Genomic DNA, 23,102 nt, shown 5'->3' with positions numbered 1-23,102 from the left:
TCTATGAGCAGGGCTTCAGTTTCCTTCATGCTGAAATGAGGCCAGTGACTATATGGGATCAGCAGCTGACAGTAACCGGGTGGATTAGCCATTAGTGGATTCTCCCCATTTATTGTTGTTATTTAACTTAAGAGCCAAATTTGTGTTCTTTGCAAAAGCCCAAGTCGAACAGACTTGGTGTAGGAAACCCATGGGGGAGTTATTGGGGGTGAGGTGGAGGAAAGGTTGGAATTTTCCCTTCCTTAATTTCAGTCCAGGGTACCAAATAGCTGCTTCTGCAGCACTCCCTATATGTGGGCTTGGTCAGCAGCCATATGGTTCACAGATGCATTAGTCATGCCCCAATCCTGCCTAAGAACTGCCAGAGGGTGTTACCGTAGACTAGTATTCTGAAGCACATGGCTCTGGATTCTCATAGCATGGCCAGTCTATGACAGCTCCTTTGCATTTCAGGCCTCATACACACACGTGGGAGGGGTAAGCCGGATTGCCTTTGTGATAATGTGTTGGGTTTTAGGAAAGATTTGTCACTTCTGTTTTGTCCAAGTTATTATTTCCAAAGTCTGACTCCTTGGGGGTGGGAGGGGTGGGGGGAAAGGTGTGTCATACCAAGTGTACAAAATAGTGTGTGGATTATTAAAGAAATGCCTATTAATGTAGATTCTGCCCCTTCCTACATGTCATGCCATTGAGACAGAAGACTGGGTTTATTTAGATTTTACATATTATATATATATATATACACACACACACACCCCCCCACCCACCCCATTTCATTAAAAATGTTTATTTCTTGTTCCTGGCAAGCATCTTAAATATATTGATAGTATGGCACAGTCCTTCAACTTGTGCAATAGAGGAATACTTTCTTGGGAAAATTCCTTGCTGTTTAGTGTAATTTATTCTATTAAATAGGCAATTTGCTCTTTAAAAAAAAGTTTAAGAGCCTCAAGGATGAGTCATTTTTGGCAGGTAAAGATAGGCTGAACTCCCTCAGAACGAGGGAAATCATCTCAATCTTTACTCCAGTTTGGTAGTAGAATTTCAACACAGGGCTCCTAGCACATCATTGTGCTGTTACCAGCAAGTTCATTCACTTTCTTTTATGTCCCCCTTTGCAGAGAAACCTAGAAGTACTCAGGGATCAGTCATCCGGTCACAATGAGCTACTTTTGTTTATTCTATTATAATGTAACTCTTCTCCTGCATGATCTTTGGTCAGTTCCAAGGCATGAGACCTTTCCCTGCCTCTAGCAATGTTTAAATGCCACTTGATATTTTGTTGACCCCTTGGGGGGTGGGGGAGGAGGTGTGTCATATCAAGGGTACAAAATAGTGTGTGGATTATTAAAGAAATGCCTATTAATGTAGATTCTGCCCCTTCCTACATGTCATGCCATTGAGACAGAAGACTGTGTTTATTTAGATTCATGTAGTCATTAGACAACGCCTTGTGCAATTATGGGACACGTATTCTCCCATTCTGCACCCAGTGGGAGTTTTGTTATTAACTCCAATAGATCATCCCCCTTCCCACCACACTGGTGCTGGAACTAGGGGTGCTGCCACACACCCCTGCCTTGAAGTGGTTTCCATCATATACAGGATTTACAGTTTGGTTCAATGACTCTCAGTACCTCCCACTATACAAATTGTTACAGCATCCCTGCTTCACCATGTTCCACACCTGAATTTACGGCAAAATTCTGCAGCTGGTGAATGATGAAATAAGTAGCTTCCGCTAGCTACAGCCTCTGGTTTAATGTCTCAGCAGCTTGCTTTTTTTTTTTCCCCACCATGACATGCCATTGGACTTAACTGAATTGATGGAAATTGCAAAAATTTACTGCTGTTTTTATAATCCCATTTCCACACAAACCTCATACATAACTCTATCTCCCCACCAGTGGGCTTGTTCTCCAGCAGAGGAATTCTAGAATTACACTCATACTTGAAGGTGGCTTGACAATAGATTCAGGTAATTACAACTCATCTACTCCTGCCTGTAGCTTTAAAGATCACTGAAAAAGCTGTACCTCTGACTAACTTCACAGCTAACCCACACATTAATAGGATTCAGCCAGGACGGCCTGCAGTAACAACAAGCTCTACAATGGAGGACAATGAAACATTCTGGGATTTCAGCTCACTGGGACTCCAGTTTTCTGGGATATTTTAAACCCCACCAGCTCTAACCCACTCTCCTCCAATTACACGAAAACATTTCTCTTTCTTCTCTTAGAAAATGTGTTCATTCGACACTCGCACCTAAATGTCAAAGAGTGCTTTACCACAGCGTCTCCCTTTTCAGAGTCCCATTTGCTCTGCAAGGCAAGGCAACTGGCTCTCTACAGTGAGAGCAAACACATGTAAAGTCCTTTACCGTGTTAACCCCATCCCTTCCAGATACTCTGTAGGGTTGACACTGTCCATTGCATTTTCCCTAAATGTCTGCAACATGTTTATTGAACAAAATCTTGACATTGTAAAGATCTGTTAAGTACAAAAAAGCCTTACGATTATTTTTATGTGATGTCTTTTAAGCCTTTAGCTCTGTTGCCTCTGCAGTCCAGTTCATCTTTTCAGAGTACTGGAGTCTTTGGTTGCCTTCATAATCAAATGGGTTGAGATTTTCAGAGCATGCCAGGGCATGGAGACATATACCATCTATGCATGTTTCTCAGTTCCCCATGCTGCTATGAAGATCTCACCCACAGAGCGGATCAGATATATATTATATTTCCCAAAACAATATTATTCATTTTTTTCTTTTTTTAGAGATGACGCAGTTGCGATATTAAAAATAGGAAGAAGTTATAGATAATGGGAAAAGAGCTCAGAATTTAATAGAGATAATTATTTAAGGCCGAGGTTAAAGGGATCTCAGATTTCAGGGAAAGGAAAAAAGTTAGCTATAGAGAGTCTCCTGTCAAATTAAAATCTTCTCCTATTTAAAGGAAAACTGTCAAGGTTGGCAAATTTGACCTATTTTCCCCATTATATCTGTAATATCCATAAACTTATGTTAAAGAGCATTATTAAGGTTGCAAAATCAAGCACTCAGAAGTTAGGAAATGACAAAATTAAGGTTGCCCATCACCGTACAACCTTAATTCAGTCCTCTTTTCTGTAAGCATTATTATACAGTTTCTAATTACATGATCACACACTGTTTTTCCCCACAGGACCTCTGCCTCATTCAGTGCACAGAAATGATGGTGCTCCCTTAGTGACAAGTGTATCCTCAGTGCAGAACGGCACTAGAGGGGGAGCAGATACTTTGCCAGTGGGTTCCCCAGACATTTGCTGAAAGCAGAGGAATGGTGAGACTTGGTTAATCTTGGTTTCCACTCCAGGCTCTGGAGGAGAAGAGCGCTCTAGGGGCAGAGACTCTTCTGCCCATTTTCCCCAATCTTGACCCTTCCCCTCTAAGCTGTCCCACTCTTCCTAGGTCTTCCCACCCCGACCCCTCATCTAACCAATCCCACTCTCCATTCCTCAGGCTTCTCATCTCAGTTCCCGTCTCCTTGCCCAGTCAGTCTAAGTCTCCCCTCCACAACTCCCAGTCACAGTCCTCCTGCCCCAGCTCCTAGTCCCCAGTCTCCTTGCTCAGCCATTCCCAGTTCTCCGCCTGTCACCTTGTGCAACCTCTCTCTCCACCCGCACTAGCTTCCTGTCACACTATACCTCTAGATCCCATCTCCACTGGCTTCCAATCCCAGGCTCCCTTCCCCTGTCTCTGCCCAGGCTCCTTGTCCAATCCCAGTGTGCTCCCTTCCCCTGGATCCTTTTCCAATTTCTTTGCCCAGCCTTTCCCAGGTCTCTGCATCACAGCTCCCTGATCTCAGTCCTGGTGCCTGGATGCAGAGCTTACACAGCCAGGAACTGCAATTGCAGAAAAAGTCCTCCTCAGCCCTCTTCAGCCCCAGCTGGAGCATGCGAAAGAGTGATTTTTTTCAAAGGCTTAACATTTGACTGAATTTGGGCATACTTTCACAGTGATGGAAAAAGGCACATCCCCGAGATGAAAAAGCCACCTCCTGCAAAATTTTATATCCCTGCATCTCTGTACTTTGGCACTAGAACGTCTCAAAGAAAAGGTCACCAGAATTGAACATGGGCTAAACAGTCTATTTTTCTCTAGCCTCCATCTTGGACATGGCCGAACCTTTTTGACTGAAAATTTTCAAAAAAAAAAAAAAAAAAACCACAACAACAAACAAACCCCAAAAAACAAAAACAAAAAAACCCCAACCCCAACCCCAACCCCCCCTCCCCACACACACACACACCTGAGCCAGAGACCTAACATGGAAAATTTCAGCCCAAATGGTTAAAAGTTTGCAAAGTTATAAGCAGCTGAAAACAACGTCTTAAATGGCCAACCTCAATAAAAGGTGGTGCTCCCAGCCCTGCCTACAATAATCTTACATACACACCATAGGTTATTTAAAAAAAAAAAAAAAAAAAAAAAAAAACAATGAAGGAAAAAATTAAAGCCCCAACCTGCAATGGTAAAGTATTAAAGAGAACTTTGCTTCCTTTAACACTGAACAAAGAACCATATTAGAACAAGGCAAACAGTGTTGTTCCCGCAGCTACTCTTTCCTCTGTCTCTTTCCGCTTGACTGCAAAACTTCTGCTTAGATTCACCTCACCCAGCTCTACCTCTTGCCTCGCTTCCTTGTTTAGATTAAAGAAACAGCAGACCTCTCATCTTCACAAATCGCCAAGCACGGCTACTTGAGGAAAAAGCCTTACTTCTAAAAGGTTGACAGCACTGTTTATAGCTGGGCTGAGCTGAGCTTTCTCTGGTATTAGTTCTGCAGGGCTTTTTGTTGGAAAATTCTCTTAGCGATCTGTACTGGTCTCTCCTCCAGCCTGTTCCCCTGTGGAGGTAGAGACTGGAAATAACATGCTTGAAGTCATCTCATAACCCCAAAGATTAGAATGCAGAACTGGCAAACTGTGGCCTTGTCAGTGACTCTCTCGCTCAGATTGCCAAAATGAGAACATGATGCCTGTGAACTTTCCTATCACCTAGTAATTTATGAGTCTAGTTAGTAGTTGAGTTTCTGGGAAGCTACATAAATGGCTATCAGTAGGTACAGTTGGTGCAGTTAAAAAGGTTATTTTGGCTCTAGAGACATTCCAGGTTCCAGCAATATTCCATATACTTCAAGTGGGGAATTCTGGTATAGCTGTAATATCTCTAGAGCTAAAATGAACACTTTAGGGCCCACAGCGTAGAAAAGCAAAGCACGCAAGCACGTACCTAACTCTAAGCATTGAAGGAAACGGGACTATTCACAGTGTGTAAAGTTAAGATCACATGCATAAAGTGTCAATGTATTCATGGTACGTTTCCTTCCTTCACACAGGCCTAGTCTTTTGGGAAAGAAAAAGCAGTAACAGGTAAGGCTTACACACCATATGTTATTTATAATGTCTCATAGGTTTGAGACATTCTTTGAGATGCATCTTCCTGCTCGTTCTGTAAAGACTCACATGATTCCACCTTCCCTTTTTATATCGTTGCTGAGGAAATTATTATTTTGACCTTTATATACTTTTGTTGTGAATATTACTGGGAAGCAATGTTAAATGTGGGTGGGCAGTGTAAATCGGGAGGGGGGACGATACTAAGTGATAAAGGATTACACGGTGGTAGGGAAATGGTTGGATCATTGGCCTATTCATTTCCAGATTTTCTAGCATATGGGGTTTTAGAATGTGGGGAAGGATGGTCCAGTGGTTATGGCATTAGACTACGACTTGGGAAACTGGGTTCAAGTCTCCACCCTGTGGCAGATGTGTAGTGTGAACCTTGGGCAGGTCACTTAGCCTCTCTAAGCCTCACTTCCCCCTCTGTAAGTGAGGGTAATAGCACTGCCCTGCCTCACCAAGGTGTTGTGAAGATAATACCCTGACTGTGAACCGCCCAGATAGAACGTGATGGGGGGCCACAGAAAGTACCATAGCTAGGTTGCTGAACTTAATGGTGCTGACTTTAGCTAGACAAAGTGGTGTATTGTTTGTTGGGTGTTAGCTGGAGTCAGTTGAAACACACTTTCAGCCTGGCCACTGAGCTGGCTGAAGCCAAACCATCTCCCCACACCCAAAAATGCTATTTCAGGAGCATCATTATTCCTTTTTAATTTTTAAAAAGAAACATGCTGACAGCTGTTGATGCCTAAAGCAGCAATATGGTCAGCTGTTATTCTACCAGTGGCACATGTACAAGGCATTGCATAGAGGACCTATATTACACACACACACACACACACACACTCACTCAGTCATCTGACACTGCTCCCACTTTTTGCTTTGCATTTGTTAAAGAGATGCGGCACGCTCCAGATTGCTGGTAACTCCAGATGCCTTTTGCTTTATTCTGTTGAAAGTAATGGTGTAGATCTGCTCGAACCATTACAGTTAGCTGATCTACAAATCATTAGTTTCTCGCAATCATTCCACCCAAGTCCTATTTTCAATATAGCAGCTTAGCGCTGCCATATGCTTCTTTTATTTAAAAGAGAAACAAGAAAATTTAGGTGCCATTCATTTTGATCACCATTAAACCCTCAGATAATTTATATAAAAATGTCTCCTGGCTCCCTCTCAGTTTCTCATGTTTCCCTTGGTTTACTGCGGTTCTATGAGCGATGGCTTACATACAAAACCTCAATTATATGTAAAGCTTCTGGAATTCGTCTGCACCTTTTCTTTCCAAAGAGCTATTACGTTTCTTTTTAAAAAACCTCAGAGCTTATTTCTCTAGCATTTAGGTTTGCAGCCGATTGCTTCAAAAGCCCTGTGCTGCTTTCCAAAATGGAAAGATCCACAGGCACAACTTTGACCTGGCTAATATACTACTCCCTATCATAGGGTGGCAGTGTGAGCTAGTGGATAGAGCCCTGGATTCTGTTCCTGGTTCTGCTAGGTGAGCTTGAGCAAGTCACTTTGCATCTTTATTTCCTCTCCCACTCTTTGTCTGTCTTGTCCATTTAGGGTATGACTACACTGAAAAAAACAAAACAAAAAACCCTTCAGCAGCAACTCTCACACCCTGGGTCAACTGACTTGGGCTTGCAGTACATGGCTAAAAATAGCCGTGTAGAGGTTCCTGCCTGGGCTGAAGCCCGGGTTCTAAGACTCTTCTGCACTGCCAGGTTTCAGAGTCCAGGCTCCAGCCCAAGTGGGCATGTCTGCACTGCTATTTTTAGCCCCATCGCATGAGCCCCAGTCAGTTGACCTGGGCTCTGAGTCTCGCTGCTGTGGATCTTTATTTCTCCCAATGTAGACGTACCCTTAGACTGTAAGAAATTTTGGGAACAGGGACTCTCTCCAGTATTTGTATGTTGCTTAGCACTATGGGATACCAATCTCAATTATGGCCTCTGGATGCTATTATAGTACTGATAATGATTAACATAACTGATTCGGAGTACCTGTGTGAACAGCAAAGGAAACTCTACCTTTCACACTAACTCTTAAAGTGAAGATAGATGGCAAACCCCTATTTTATACAACAGCTAGAACTGGTCTGAAATGTGTTCTCCTTGCAGAAATTTTCACCACTTCAAGAATTTTAAAAGGTTTTGGCTGAGAACTCTGTTTTCGACCCAAATCTTTCAGTTTTTGGCTGAAATATTTAGCTTAAAAAACAAACAAACCCAAAATTTCCACAGAAAGCAGAGACCTCTCGTGAAAGATTTTATTTCATCGAAAACCCAAATTTCCCACTGAAATTCAGTTTTGATGGAAATTTTTCAACCAGTCCTAATAGAGACTTTCTTCCTGAAGGGCTACTCAAGGCTTTACAAAGCATTGGCCATATCAGGGTCTCCATTTTTAACCACTTTGTCTGCTCCAGTAGACCTGTGCTCCTGAGGATTCCTTTGGTCAGGGGGGTCTCAGCACCTGTCTAAGCTCCTAAGCATATATACCTATCAACCTCCAGCTTAGGAGATGTGGTAGGTGGAAAAAGAGGGTATGGTTGAGGAACCAGTGGATCTGCCCAATCTTTGGTTGTCCTACTGGCCCTTTAGGAGCTGTTACAAGTTGGCACAACTTTGAGCAGCCATGAGGCTTTGTACTCATCAGCCCCTGAGGTAGGCCTCAAACAGCATAAAGCAATACTACAAAATAGCACAGTATGTCGTATTTGAAGATAAAAACATCAAATGTAGATGTTGTCAGGAGCATTATGGATAGAAAGCCAGATTATTAAACCAACTAAATGTGTAATTGCACACCCAATTTGTACATGTCATTACATCACTTGTGCATACAGACAGATAATTAGGCTAATTTACATGTGCCATTACCTGATTTGGGCAAGCAATAATTAATGTTGTGCACACATCAGGCACTCAATCGCATATGCATTTTACATTTGCAGGGATGTTCCTAACTTGTTTAAAAAGCTAGACCACATTATTTAGGAAGTCTGAAGAAACTAAAAGGGGGACTTAAGCATCCCAGTTGTCAACTTTCACACGGTAAACAGGCACCCCGACTTTCACAATAAGCCAAAAATCAAGCTACTCCCATTTCAAAACAAGGCCAAAACAAGCCAATCCCTAAGAACCCCAACACTCTATGTGACTAGATCCCCCTGGCATGCAGTCTGGGACTGTGGTGGGCCCACTGTGCACCCCTGACTCTCTCCCACCCTTGCCCGCATTTGCCCTTTGCCCCTGCTTGCTGAGCACCGATAAAAAAAAAAAAAAAAAAAAAAAAAAAGGACGACGACGCAACAAGCTGCAAGCCAAAAACTAGCCAACAAGCAATTCACAAGCCAATTATGCCAAAAACAAGCCCAATTTCTGCATTTTTTCCCCATGGGTTTGGCATGTCTGTTAAGCATGCTTTTGTATAAGAGTCATTGTTACAAAACAGGAGTCTCAACATTAAAATCAATTCAGATAGCTGGAGTCTGAATGCTGCATTCAACTTCTACCACATTCCAACCTTTTTGCTCAGAGCCAGCCAAAAAGTTCTTTCTTCAGTCTTTAAATAAACGCCAAGCTAGCTGTTAAAACCACTTGCAAAAGCACCAGCTCTGGAATAGTAAAAAGCAGACATCTGCAACAGTCAAGAAATCCTAATAACTAAATACCACTGGAATTATCCATGCCATAGCAATCTACCTATGATAAATCAGACTTTTGAGTGAAAAGCCTAGCTGTGCTGCCAGGGGGTAATGCAAAGGGAATATCAGCAGAGAAGAATTGATGGTATTTTTTGCAAAATGCTCTGGTCTTTAATCTGGGGAAAAAACAACATTAATATAAAGTTTCACTGTTTTATTGGAGTAGAAGCCTTACTGGTAGTCGAGTGCACTCTAAATGGTCATTTCAAAAGCCATGCAATTTCCTCTGCTTTCTTCATCTGGTTCTTAGAATTCCCCAAGCCTCAATGAACAGAGTTTTGTCTTTCCTTATAACACTAACTGTAATCAGCTAGGTATTCTGTATCTCAGCTCACTGCTGTTCTGAGGTACCAGTGCAGAATTTCAGTGAGTAATGGTGATGCCTACAGTAGGGACCGAAGTCTTCTGTTCCTCATACTTATAGCGAGTGTTAATAGCATCCGTTGTCCAGAAAAAGACACCTTTCAGAAAGGGATGTTTGAGTAATTGGGCACTGGGCTTGCTTATTTAGATGGTCTTACATGCCAAGTAGACCAAAGTCTGGTCTAGCCAGGTGCTTGTCAAGTAGGCCAAAGATTCTCCATCACAGATATTCAGAAATTGGTTACATAAGGGGTTAGCAGAGGGCCAGAGTGGATGAAACAAATGGTCTGAATCACCATATTCTAGTGCCTTTGGAAAACAGATTGGTAGTGCACTAAATCCCATTCACCTGACTTTCTCGGTTAGGTGTGTTGACTGAAGTTGAAGTGGAAGTTCACATCACAGAGACTGCACAGTTTTGAAGTCACAATCTCTCTCTCTCATTCATATATATATATATATATATATATAATAAAAACACAAATCAGACTTATTTAACTGACTTTTTTCTTGATCATTCATACATGATGAAAATACATATAACCCCCTCCCTTTCTTATTTATCAAAACCTCCAGGCGTGTATTTCCTGTTTGGAGAGCGTAATGAAATGTGGCAAAATAGGATTTTTAACTGAAAAGCCTGCAAATTGTTTCTTGCAATACAAAGCGGATATGTGTAAATACACCTCATAACACATAAAAATGAATCCCATACTGAATATTTCATTGCAGAAGCAATAAACTGCACTAAAAACCGGATGCAGGGCAAATATATTATTATTTAAACATTTACTTTTTTGTCATAAACAAATAGAAATATATATGAAGGCACGCAAATAAATTTGCCAGGGCATTAAACGCAAATGAATAATATCAAGCTGTTGGCCCTGCATGGAGATTTTATGCTTTAATATTGTGGACAATATTAAAACACATATAATATGGGCAACAGAAGTACACGGTAAACAGATTTAATTCTTCAGAAGCCTGAGCTTTCATTCCACTTCCCTAGTGACAGCATGAACTTTTCATGCATCAAAATAAATCCATGTTAAGATGTTTTTCTCTGTGACCCACCTTCTGCTTTCACTGTTCCTTATGTATTTAATTTTTAAAACTGTAGTTGGAGCATCCCTATACACTTTTATTCTTTAAACAGCTCCATAGAAAGGGACAAAGAAACTAGATAAATAGTACAAGGTAGAACTTGGTGTTATATTTGGAACAACAAAACCCTCAAAGGAGCTACACTTTTACCTAAGTATGATTAGTTCCCCAAGGAAGGATTTTGAATGCTTCTCACTGTGGGCTACCTTTAGTATAATCTCAGTAACTGGTGAAACTGGTTGGACACTGGAATTCCTGTTCCACGGGATATTCCAAAATTTCAACAAAAACAAACTCATTATTCAGAACCAGAATGAAAAAAAAAAAAAAGTTGAAATTTGGGAATTCTGAAATTTCATTAAAAAAAATTGAAACATTTTGCTTAGATTGTTTTAAAACACTTTCGAGGCTTCCTGAGCTGCCCAGAGCTCTCGCAGCCCATCAGATGGGGAGATGGGCTGCTTGGGAAACCTGAGAGTGGAGTTTCCCAGGGCACGCAGGCTGCCAAGAGGCGAGAAGCAGTCTGCCGGTTGGGCTGCCAAGCAGTGGGGGAGCTGTGGAGCTGAGAACAATTTTCTAATAGAAAAAAAAAATCAAACAATTCTTCAGCAAAATCAGGGCGAAAATTTCAATTTTGCAGAAAGTTAGTTTTCTGTCAGAAAATCATTTCAACAGAAAATTTCTAACCAGCTCTACTAATTGGTACTTTGCCAATCTACATGTCCCACAATTTGCATGCACGTACATACATACAGACTAATGGTGGTTTCTCCCCATGGTTCGATCTTGGCATTTTTCAATGAAAAAATTCATGTCAGCTTTTGTCCCAAATGATGAGTGCAACTAGCGGATAAGCTGCAGAAGACAGACTTCCCAAGGTCCCATTTAGTTTCTTGCCAATCTATGCAAGTAACTGTATCATCAACATTAAGGTTGATATATAGGCCTCTCATGATTACATTTGTTCCTAGAACTATGGGGGCAGATCCTCAGTTCACATAAGTTGTCATTGCTCCATTGACTTTAAGGGAGCTAACACAGATCACATCAGCTCACGGTCTGCCCCATGTATCTGAGAAAGTTTATTTCCCATATATTTTTGAAAGGTTCTCTCGCAGCTGTATGTCCTCTCATCTAGGTCGTGTGAAAAGCATATTACATTCAGGTCAAAGCCTGCTGATAGGTGTAGATGGATGTCAAAGGAAAAGTACATCTTCAGAAAGACATTGAGCTGGATGCTGGCATGAGCCAAGAAGAGTAAAAGGAACTGAGAATCCCTGAGAGCAGCATTCAAGAAAAGAATGAAGATGAAAAATCCAGATACAAACATAGGCTTCATTAATAGATGGCAACAGAAGGTTTAAGTGGTTCATGCTTCAAGCATACTTTTAATTTATCCTTAGTAAATGATTTCATGTTAAAATATTTGTGTACAAGAAACTATGGTATTTCTGGTATCTTTTATTAATTAGCAGATGTTTAAATGTGTTAGTAAACAATTTGGTGGTGACTTTCATTTATTTATTGCACTAGAAAGACAGCAATTTGTTCAATAGTCAAAGACAGTAGTTTGTTATGTAAATTAACCAAAACCCAAAAGAGCCCTTAACATTTTATGCTATATCAAGTGTTGTGTTGAAAATAAACTACCCATAAATAATTTATATTACTGTGTTCATTTTCAGTGCTCAAACTTTTCATGAAATGTCAAAAATAAAAGAAGGAATATGTGCCATGGAAACAACCTGAAGATAAATGTTCATATTTGGATGACTGATTCTAAACCTGCATACAGTGTAACGAACAGGTTCGTGTGCAGCAGATGTACCACTGTCCTCCGTTGGATGGAACGAGAACTGCTCAGCTCTATTTCACAGGACCTCTCTTGCTAACAGAGATTAGCTCAAGTAGCCCATGTCTGTGTGCAGCATAGTCTCAGTTGTAAAGTCCTCGCTGACCATAGCTTAGTTACAATATTAAAAGATCTAGGGCCAGACTCTCCATGGTTGTAAAGCAATGTAGCTCTATTAAACTCAATTAGGCCAATTTACACCATCTAAGAATCTTGCCCATACTGTAACACTTGCAGTTCCAACTGAACATATCCATTATAGAGGCGGTCCACAATGAACCAATGCTTCAGTTTTCAAATGGACTTCAACCCATTATTTAAAAATTGTATCTACAGGTTTTTGTGCATAAAATCTGTGAATTGTAATTATGCACGTGAATCTGGGTAGTGAGTCCTCTGCCTGCTGTTTTTCATACACAACTGCACTCTTGTACATGCAAGAACCAGAATGCAAAAAAATGCAGGCATACTTTTAAGGGTTACTTTTGAAACTATTGGCTTCAACTTTCTTCCTTGGCTGGGACCTCTGCTTCAGTTGTTCCAAAATCTTGGTCAGGAACAAAGTTCAATTTCCCAGGAAGGGAACCTTTTAGGACATTAATCTTTGCAAGCATTATTAACTGATCACCTGCTGATGATGAGGCAGAATTCCTGGAAACAGTGTCTTGTGGTAACAATATTGAGCCAAATCCTACTCCCCTTACTCAAATAGATTTCATTGGGACTACTGCACCTGTGCAAGATAAGCCAGATTTGGCCCTCTGTAATTATTTCTTCATTATCTGCACAATGCAGAGGCAGGATGGAGGTCTGTGCTTCCCCATACTGCTACAAAGGAGTATGGGAATTTGGGTGGTTGTCACATTTTAGTTGACTCTTTGTTTGGCACTCATGAAGCCTGATTCGCCACTCTGACACTCCAGTTTTATGCTGGTAATAACCACTAGTTTAATTAAAACTGGAGTATTGCGGAGATGAATTAGGTCCATGGTTGGCATGCAGTTCACAAGTTCTGGGCACATGAAATGTTTGCAATGAAAGGGTGAAACGATTAGAAATATTAAGCATTTTCTATGTCCATTTTATGGGGGGGGGGGAACGGCCCCCTTTGGCCCCTTTAGCCCACTAGGGTTAAGCCTATTTCCAAGCACAAAGGGCCTAGTCCAGGAGTGGGCAAACTTTGTGGCCCGAGGGACCACATCTCAGTATGGAAATTGTATGGTGGGCCGGGATGCGGGCTCCAGTTAGGGGTGCACGCTGTGGGGTGGGGCTGGGGATGAGGGGTTTGGGATGCAGGAGCGTGCTCCAGGCTGGGACCGAGGGGTTTGGAGGTGAATCAGGGCTGGGGCAGGGGTGCAGGCTCTGGGCGGCGCTTACTTCAAGCAGCTCCCAGAAGCAGCAGCATGCCCCCACTCTGGCTCCTACGGGAAGGTGTGGCGCCAGACAGGTGGCTCTACCCTCTGTCCCATCCGCAGGTGCCGCCCCTGCAGCTCCCATTGTCTGCAGTTCTTGGCCAACGGGAGCTGCAGGGGCAGCACTTGGAGAGGGGCAGCGTGCAGAGCCGCCTAGCTGCCCCTACGCATAAGAGCTGAACTGGGGACATGCCACTGCTTCTGGGAGCCACGACATGTGCAGAATGGGGCAAGCCTATAATCCCGCTCCCCAGATGGAGTTCGAGGGGTAAATTAAAATGTCTGACAGGCTGGACGCAGCGCGTGGGCCGCAGTTTGCCCACCCCAGCTAGATCATGTGAGAGCCAGCTTCAAAATCTGAGCTTCAGAGTGTGTGTGTGTGTGTTTTCAACATGAAAATACTAGTGTTGTCAAATAGCATTTGAGGGGTATGAAATTAACTGGAATGAAATGGCAAAACACTTTTCGGTGTGATATTTCACCAGTTTTGCACACCTCTGCTTCTGGCTCCCTCTCTCTTCTCTGTAACCCACTCCTCCGCCCCCCCAATTCCCTGCCCTGCCTTGTTAATACATGCTCATTTAGAACTCACGCTCCTGCAAAGCAGAAACACCGGACACCTCCTACCTCAATGCCAGCTGTGGAGGATTCTGCCAGAACTCTGCTCTGCATGCACAGCAAAGGGGTGGTACTAATTAGTTCAGCATCCCAGGTTTAACGTGCATACAGAAAAATCAGCCAGGGATCACTGCAATCCTCTTTGCTGCTGTACTCAGCTTACTGAAGGGTGCACCAAATCATTCGCTGTTATTTAATTCCCATAAATAATTCTGCAGGGAGGACACATTTCTGGCAATGGCCTGGCTCCCCTCACTCTGTCAGATTTCCTACTTCTCCTCCATTACTCATGCAATCAACTCTTTTAGTGCAAGCATTTCACAATGGCATCAGAAACATATCAGTCCAGGAGCTGTTTGGAAAGTGACAAGCACCTGCCTACCCTAGAAAGGTCCAGCCAGTCTGCTGTTTTTCACTCCAGGCATTCAGATACTTTAAATCCTGGTGGCTTGTCTCTTAAGTCGATGTGATGCTCATTGACATAGCAGCAAGCATTAAGACCCCGATTCAGGAAAACACTTCAGTATGTGCTTAAGTCTAGGACTATTCAGAACAGCATTTTAGCATGTGCTTAAAATTAAGCACATGCTTACGTGCTGTTCTGAGAAAAAATATGTTCCTGAATCAGGGCCTAACTAAACTAGTTAACATTGAACTAGTTTCAGCGCTCAGTGATCTAAGATTGTGGCACTTGATTAAGTCGCACATTGCTCTATATTTCTCTGTACATGGAAGTACATTCATTGACCATGAAAATGTCCTCTCCTTTAAAGGGCCAGGAGAGGGCAGCAGAAAACAAGCCTTCAGTGACTTAGCTTTCCCTCCTCACTTATGCAGGTTAATCCTCTGTTCACATGTGTTTTATATTAGCAAAGTTCATGCTGTTTCAAGATTGCACAGAACTGGTGCTATAATGGTTTTGACACCCAAGGGGCAGAATTTTTTTTTCCCTAGCACCACTCCTATGTTTTCCTAAAGTAGCTCCCATCCTTGTCCCTCTCCCAGCACAGTCTTCTGGCTGCTCTTTTTGCAGTATGTACCCTGGATTTGCAAGCCCTCCAAGGCAGATATTGTCTTTGTATCCATTTGTGCACCACACCAAGCACACTGGGGCCCTGATCTTCTATGCAGAATTTGGGTACTATCATTAAGGCTGCGCATTTGTCACGGAGGTCGTGGAAATCACAGATTCGTGACTTTCTGTGACCACCGTTGCACTGGCCACTGGGGCCACTGCCCCCCACCCTCAGGAGTTTGGGTGTGGAAAGGGGCAGGGGCACGGGTCGTGGTGAGGCAGGCTCTGGGCGGCACTTACCTTGGGGGGCTCCCCAGAAGCATCGACGTACCCCTCGCTCCGCTCCTAGGCGGAGGCATGGCCAGGCAGCTCTGCGCACAGCCTCTGCCTGCAGGCACCGCCCCTGCATCTCCCATTGTCTGCAGTTTCCGGCCAATGGGAGCTGCGGAGCTGGCGCTCAGGAACGAGGCAGCACCTCTGCCTAGGAGCTGAGGAATGTCGCTGCTTCCGAGGAGGCGTGGAGCCAGGTAGGGAGCGTACTAGCCCTGCCAACTCCACCTCCAGCGCCTGCGGAGCCCCCGGGCGGCCCCTCCCGCCCCCAAGATTTAGTCGGGGTATATAGTACAAGTCATAGACAGGTCACGGGCTGTGAATTTTTGTTTACTGCCACTGACCTGTCCATGACTTTTACTAAAAATACCCATGACAAAAATGTAGCCTTAACTATCATCAATGATAATTGTACTGTACTGAAAACTCTGGTTAAAATTGTGAACTCTCACTTTAAATTCTCAGGGGTCTTCCTGGTCCTGTTTGCAGGCTAGGAGGCTCTGTAGGGAAGGGTGCCATTTGGGTCTTTCAGCAATCAGTCTTCAAAGAACCACCCTGCAAGAAGGTGGGGTGAGTTGTGCCACTCTGCTTTAGGGAGAAGCCTGCATGCTCACACTCAAGTGATTTAGGAACCTAGTCGCATTGACTTTCAATGAGAAGTGCTCATGCTGGCTTTTTACATAGGAGTGAATTTCACCCTCTGTTGGTTGCACTTCTGGCAACATTTATGCAATAGTTTAAAATCCTTACACCCAGAACCGTTTCACCCAAAACATTGGGAAGACGTATTTGATGCTTCCTTGTTACCTCTTACTCATATCTTTCCGGGTTATGTTTGGGAACAAGTGTATGTCCTGCTAATCCTAGTGGGCCAGACTATGGTACCCTTTCTCACACTGAACAGTAAGTACCTAGTGAAGGCAATAGGACTGCTAGTGGAGTAAGGTACTACTCAAGGTGAGTAAGGCCATCGCAAGCTGGCCCAGAATTACAAATCATGGCACAAAACACACACAAACTGTCTGTGAAGTGAAACATCCTGGGAGTGAAATGGCACATCTTTAAACTTGAGAACTTCAAGTGTTTGCAACCTGTTAAGACAAACTCAGGAGGAAAAACATAATATTTGCGATCTAAAAATGAGCCACTATGAGTGAATAATCAGCCTGAAGTAGTTAGATGAACACACTGAAAGCAGACTGAAAAAAGTCTAATGATGTAAAAATATTTCTCTGGGGCTGCTCTTTGTTCTTTGGTACACTTGATTAACCCACTCTGGACACAATTTGACAACTGACTGCCCCTGCACTTTAGATGAATTATTTTAGGCCAGGGATACCATTTATTTGCAGATTCAACTTACCACAATAAGCTGTGTTCCCAACGTTGCCAATTCAGTAAGAGCTAAATTGAGAGTAAAAGACAAAGAAAATCTGAGCAAGTCTTATTGAAAAGGCAACTGCATTACATATTACAGCACTGCTTTTAAAGGGACGCTGTCAAATTAAAAGTCATATGTACACATATGCAGAAATTCCGTATACGCCTTCTGAATGCTAAAGAGATGCTAAGTCATATATATATATATATATATAAAAATACACAGATATATGAACAGTTCAAGTAACCAGGCCCCCAGGTGTTGTACAAACACAGAACAAAAGGATGATTCATGCCTGTGCTTACAATCTCAGTAGCAGTAACTGAGGAGATTCATGGACTGGTTTTCCCAGCTCAGGAGACTTCAGTGATTTCAATGAAAGTTACTTGTATCTACCAACGGGAGAGTAGAGCACAAGAAAAATGCAGAGCATGCTTTCCCGTGGACTAAACAGGAGCTGGGGGCATCAGTATTTCCAGAACTGAGCCCTATATTACTGAGAAGGAAAAAAAGTCACCATTTATGCTGATTTTAAAAGTTTTCTTATTATTTATTCCCTAAACTTCATGACCAGGAAGAATGAATGTACATTTTTAATGACTTCCCTCTCCACCGTGGGATTATCAGCTGGCCTTGAAATCAGGACTTTCCCTAGAACAAAATAGGCCTCTGTCATTTGAAGTGATAACTCCAGTAGCTAATAGCAGTAGGAAGCAGTTATCCTCAACGTGAGCCAGCCAGTAAAATGGGACATAGTAAATTTAGCTAGTGTGTTACACAAGCAAAGAAACAATACACCTAAAAGCTGTGTGATAGGTGTCTTGGCTTGGGCACACACAACCTATTTTCAAAGCTATGCACATCGAACAACTCTAAGACCCAGCTTATATTCATTTGGTGAAACCTATTAGATTCAGTACAGAATCTAGCTTCTCAAGTCTGAGGTTTCAAATTATTTATCAGACACATTTTCTTGTTACTTCTGTATGAGACAGGATTAATTTCCCAAATGCCACTGGTTATCACTCTGTCACTGAAAGGTAATGTTCCAGCTAGTCAGTTTCTTAGCATTCACAAGATCTATGCAGAATTTCTGAATCGGAGAAACAATGAATAATTTTTACATGGTAGGCTTCTTGAGGGAACTTATAAACCTTCTTGGATTGATCAACCATAGCCAAGTGCAAAGGACTCCCCCAGAGAAATGCTTATACAGTCTGAAAGGCTCAGTCAAATAACATTATATCCCCTTTATATTACTGTCGCCTGCTCTGTGGCTAGAATGCGTTGCCAGTACATACATACACAGTGTATATGTTAGGCTGTATATGATAATTATTCATTTATATTGCTTAACTTAACCAAAGTATTCTCAAATGAACTTTTTCTTGTGGTCCATACTCTTATGTAAATACAGGAATGGTTAACACACCTATAGGGAAAAATGATGCCCATTATTGTATATTAATATTATTCTTCAGATTGCAGTAGTGCTTAAAATCTAATAGGTACTTTCCAGTCCCAAAGGAATACATGGTCCCTGGCCCAAAGAGCATAGGGGATGAAATTCACCTTCATGCACAATTTAAGGGAAGTCCCCTGTAAGCCCTGCTTTAAGGGCTTAACTGGAACATAAATGTTGCTTAGATCTAATGCTAGCCCTCTGCACAGGGATGAATTTCACCCATAGTCTAATTCTAATTTTTATTCCCTACTGCCTGAAAACTTCCCAAGCTACCGTTGTGGTAAATAAATGAAGAGTCATACTTTGTACCACCTATATAGCAGTTTTGATCCATAGATCACAGAGCTCTGCACAAAGATGGACAAGTATCATTATCCCCACTTTAGAGATGACACAGGAGAGTGATTCTTTTACCCAAATTCCATCACAGAAGAAAGATTTGAGTATGGGTTATGAGATAGTTCACATGACCTTTAACCTGTTTTGAGGTGTCCAATGCTTTACATGGGTGATGGAGAGAACTCCAGTGATGCTTAGGTGTAAATGCAGAATGAGTCCATAAAGCTGGGGGGAAATTTAATATATTTTTTGTTCTGCAACAGAGATTTCCAGGGGTAAAAGTATTGATATATTCTCTGTCCAGGGAAAAGGACTTACTCCTCGGTCAGAACAATTGTTTAGACTCCCAGGCTTTGGAATGAGGTCCCTTATAGCCTTAAATTTTGTGTTTACAGTATTTCCTTCTAAAATCTCATTTTTATGTATCTAGAGATCTAAAACATTTTCATAGCCTCCATCACCAAAGTATCGGAGTACATCACAAGCTTAACGTATTTATTTTTACATAATCCCTGTGAGATAGGGTGGTGCTATTACCTCTATTTTACAGGTGGCCAATTGCGCCAGAGAGAGACTTAATGACTTGCCCAAGGTTACAGAGGAAGTCTGTAGCAGAGTAGGGAATTGAACCCAGATCTCTAGATTCCTGAGCTGGACCACACTTCCTAGGGAGGGTTGGGTGGGGAGATTCTATTGATTTCTGAGCTGCTACCTGTCCACATAGGCCCAGATTCATAGCTCAATTGAAGTCAGTGGTAATACTCCAATGGACATTGATAGATTTTAGTACTTTGAGGAGAATTCCCCCTTAGGGGCCTGATCCAAAGACATACAAATTGTTGAGAGCACCCATTGATAGCTGTTCTCTACTCATGCAGTTAAAAGTGAGATATCCCTTGACAAACATTTCTGCTTAATGACAACCACCACATTGTATCTCAACTTTCCAGTACACAGAAAACATAATGCACCATAGTCAGCATAGAAAGACACTGTTTTGCATTGAATTCAGCCAGAAGCAATCAGATGACATATTAAATTGTTTAACATTTGGAAGGTGCAGGGGATATTCCAGCGGGCTGGTAAATTAGATACTTCAATGTATACTAAACCGCTGCAACCTAAACTGTCACTCTCATTGTCTTCCAACACACCCTCACTTTTTCCCCTCAGAGTATTTTTTTAAAATACATAACAAAAACCAGTTTTAGGATTTTGCTTATTATCATAAAATAATCACGTCCCTGGGGATTACAGACCAAGTCCAGGGTTGTAATTATTTCACAATAAGAACATTCCTCCTTCATGTCTTCTCGCTTGACTAAGCATACTCCAAGCCAGAGATGAATGCCTGCATTGTTTATTTTAGAGCGAATTAACCACAAGGAATAATGCCTCAGACAAAAAGAGCTTGGGAAGAAACAGCTGACATTTCCTGTTTGGACAAGAGAACTTTAAAAATATCCCTGGCTGTGCTGACAGTGTCAGACAGCATAATATTGTGTTTTATCATCAGCAATTACTGGTCCAAAAAGACAAACATTAATGCACCATTTCTGCCTACCTCAGAACAGGACAGAACAGGGAAAGAATCATCACTAGAATTCATAGATTTTTTACAGCCAGAAGGGACCTTTGTGATCATCTAGTCTGACCTTCTGCATTACAAAGGCCCAAGAACCTCACCCAGGAATTTCTACATCAAGCCCATAACGTCACCTTGAGCTACAGCATAGCTTCTAGAAAGAGTTTTGACTAAGTTTTGACTAAGACTGCAAGTGATAGAAAATCCACCCTCTGGAAGAAGTGTTAGAGGATGCGACAAGAGGCCCAGGACGGTGGGGATATGCCCCGATTGTGTGACTAGGCAAGGACCCATCAGAGAGGCCTTCCAACCAAAGGGCTTCCAGGAGTCTCAGAAAGGACCCTATGTACTGTGAGTAGCAAAAAAAAAAAAAAAAACGAACATGGGAGGGAAACCGCAAATGGAATCAGAATTGGAAAAAACACTGGCTCCCTGACACACTCCTTCCTCCTCCTGGAGGTCTTTGAAGCCTTCTATACCAACCCCAGGAGGTTATGATCTGCAGAATTGTGGACAGATGCATTGAATCCAGGATGGGAACTACACTTCTTGGCATGGCATGTTCCAGCAGGAATACCATTGGAAAGAAGAGAGAGTTAATGCTGTTGGAAGCACGTATCTATTAATACAATTACTCACATGCTTAAAATTAGGCATGTGTTTAAGTGTTTTGCTGGATTGGGGCCTTAAGGAACCAAGTAAAATAATGTGATTGAATAACATTTTGGCTGGCATTTATTTTCTATCATGTGTTGCTCTTTTTGTTCTTCTCTGTCCACTCTGCAAGACAACAATCCGTCAGTATTAAATGTCCACCTCACCCAGTCTAAAATGCAAAGACTACTGGGTTTGTTTTCATTAACTTTTAACACTGATTTAAAGTAGCTCCAGACATCTTACATCCATCTGACAAATACTCCTTGGACACAGTGGAATCAAAGGAAATCTACTCCTCTGCATTGTCAAGGTTCCCTAGCAAGGATAATGCAGATTGAACATGACATTTCCTCTCTTTCATTTTCCTCCATCATATAGTATCTGAAAAGTAAGAAAGAACTCATTTGGCATTTCATATTGTTAGAGTAGATTCTTTCCCACCTCTTTGCACATCCAGTTTTTAATAGAGGCGCAATATAAAACACCAGCAACTCTTCCTAACCAACTAATCTGAGCATAGAAATTTGACACCCAATTCTAATTTACACCAAGGACGGAACTGGCCAGTCTTTGTCTATGAGGAATAGGACTCTTTTGTTTAATATTAGAACTACAATATGGGATTGCACACACACTAGCAGACACATACTCTCATTGCAGTGATCTGTACAGCCGTATTTGCTAAAGCTGTGCAGTGAATTATGAGGATGCCAGTTAGATAGAGTGAACTAAATGAGTCATAACCAAGAACCCTACAAGGCACCACAGAAACCATGTCACAGGAGAAGTTACTGAGGCATCAACATAAATAATACACGCTTGAGAGTTTGGAGAGATTGAAACTGCTGCAGAGCTTTGTCCAGATATCCAATGTAATTATTTGTTACAAAAATATCATTTCCCTAAATTAACCAAACAGGCAAATATTTTATTTATTCAAATAAATCTGCATGCAATTTGTGTCTTGAGAGAAACTTTCACACTGGTACACTTGAAAAAAAATAAATGGTTCTGGAATAAACATTACATTCCCCCCCCCGCCCCCCGCCAGTAATTTCCTATATGGGTCAGGTTGTTATTGAATTAGTTTGTGTTTAAAAAAGATTTTCTTTTTAGCACCCACCCTCTGAATATCAGGACCGTTTGAGCTCGAAGAGGAAGGATGGTGCAGTGGCTAGGCACTAACCAGGCACCTGAGAAACATTTCAGTTCCCTGTTCTTCCACATATTTCCTCTGTGACCTTGGGCAAGTCACTGTGTCTCTGGATGCCTCCATTCCCCATCTTTAAAATGTGGATGGATAATAGCACTTTGTTACCTCAGAGGGCTGTTGGGTGGAGAAATACATTAAAGATTGTGAGTGTGGTGTATTGAAAACTGTGTTAAAATTACAAGTGATCACATTAAGTGCAAGGGGTTTTCTGGTCCTGTTTGTAGGCTATGGGGCTCTGTAGGGAAGCGTGCAAATTGAGTGTTTAGCAGTCAGTCTGCAAACAGCCACCCTAGAGCAAGGTGGGTTGATTTGTTCCTCACTGCCTTAGGGAGCCGCCTGCTTTGTCTATCTCTGTTTTCTGGATTCTAAGAAATAAAGCAGTATTACTTTGCAACCTTCCAGAAAGAGTATTTTATGTTTTTAGGTCACTTCTTTGTGTGTATGCCAAGAACATAACAGTGAGGTGCTCAAACGCTACAGTATAAGGGGCCATATAGGTACCACAAAATTAAGTTGTCTCAAGTTGGTCACCCCAAAAATCACTAGTTGCTTCTAAACATCTAGACCTTAATCTTTCCCTAAAGCAAGATTTCATGGGAAAGGTCAGA

General features: G+C 42.0%; 1 protein-coding gene across 8 annotated transcripts in view; it reads right to left on the bottom strand.

The window, feature by feature from the left end:
• The window catches only part of PIMREG (PICALM interacting mitotic regulator), a 79,632-nt gene that overhangs the window by 39,318 nt on the left and 17,212 nt on the right, over positions 1-23,102 (bottom strand). The window contains exon 1 of one of the 8 annotated variants that reach the window (XM_043531098.1): positions 17,218-17,237. The exons of the other annotated variants lie outside the window; for them this stretch is intronic. The gene's annotated coding sequence lies outside the window, so the exon portion shown is untranslated. Of the gene's footprint in view, positions 1-17,217; positions 17,238-23,102 lie in introns of those variants that run through there. 8 annotated transcript variants of the gene reach the window in all.

The sequence above is a fragment of the Chelonia mydas genome, chromosome 17, assembly GCF_015237465.2.
Source record: "Chelonia mydas isolate rCheMyd1 chromosome 17, rCheMyd1.pri.v2, whole genome shotgun sequence".
NCBI classification, from domain to species: Eukaryota; Metazoa; Chordata; order Testudines; family Cheloniidae; genus Chelonia; species Chelonia mydas.
The sequence above is the reverse complement of the archived record's forward strand: the minus strand, read 5'-3'. Positions and strand labels throughout refer to the sequence as shown.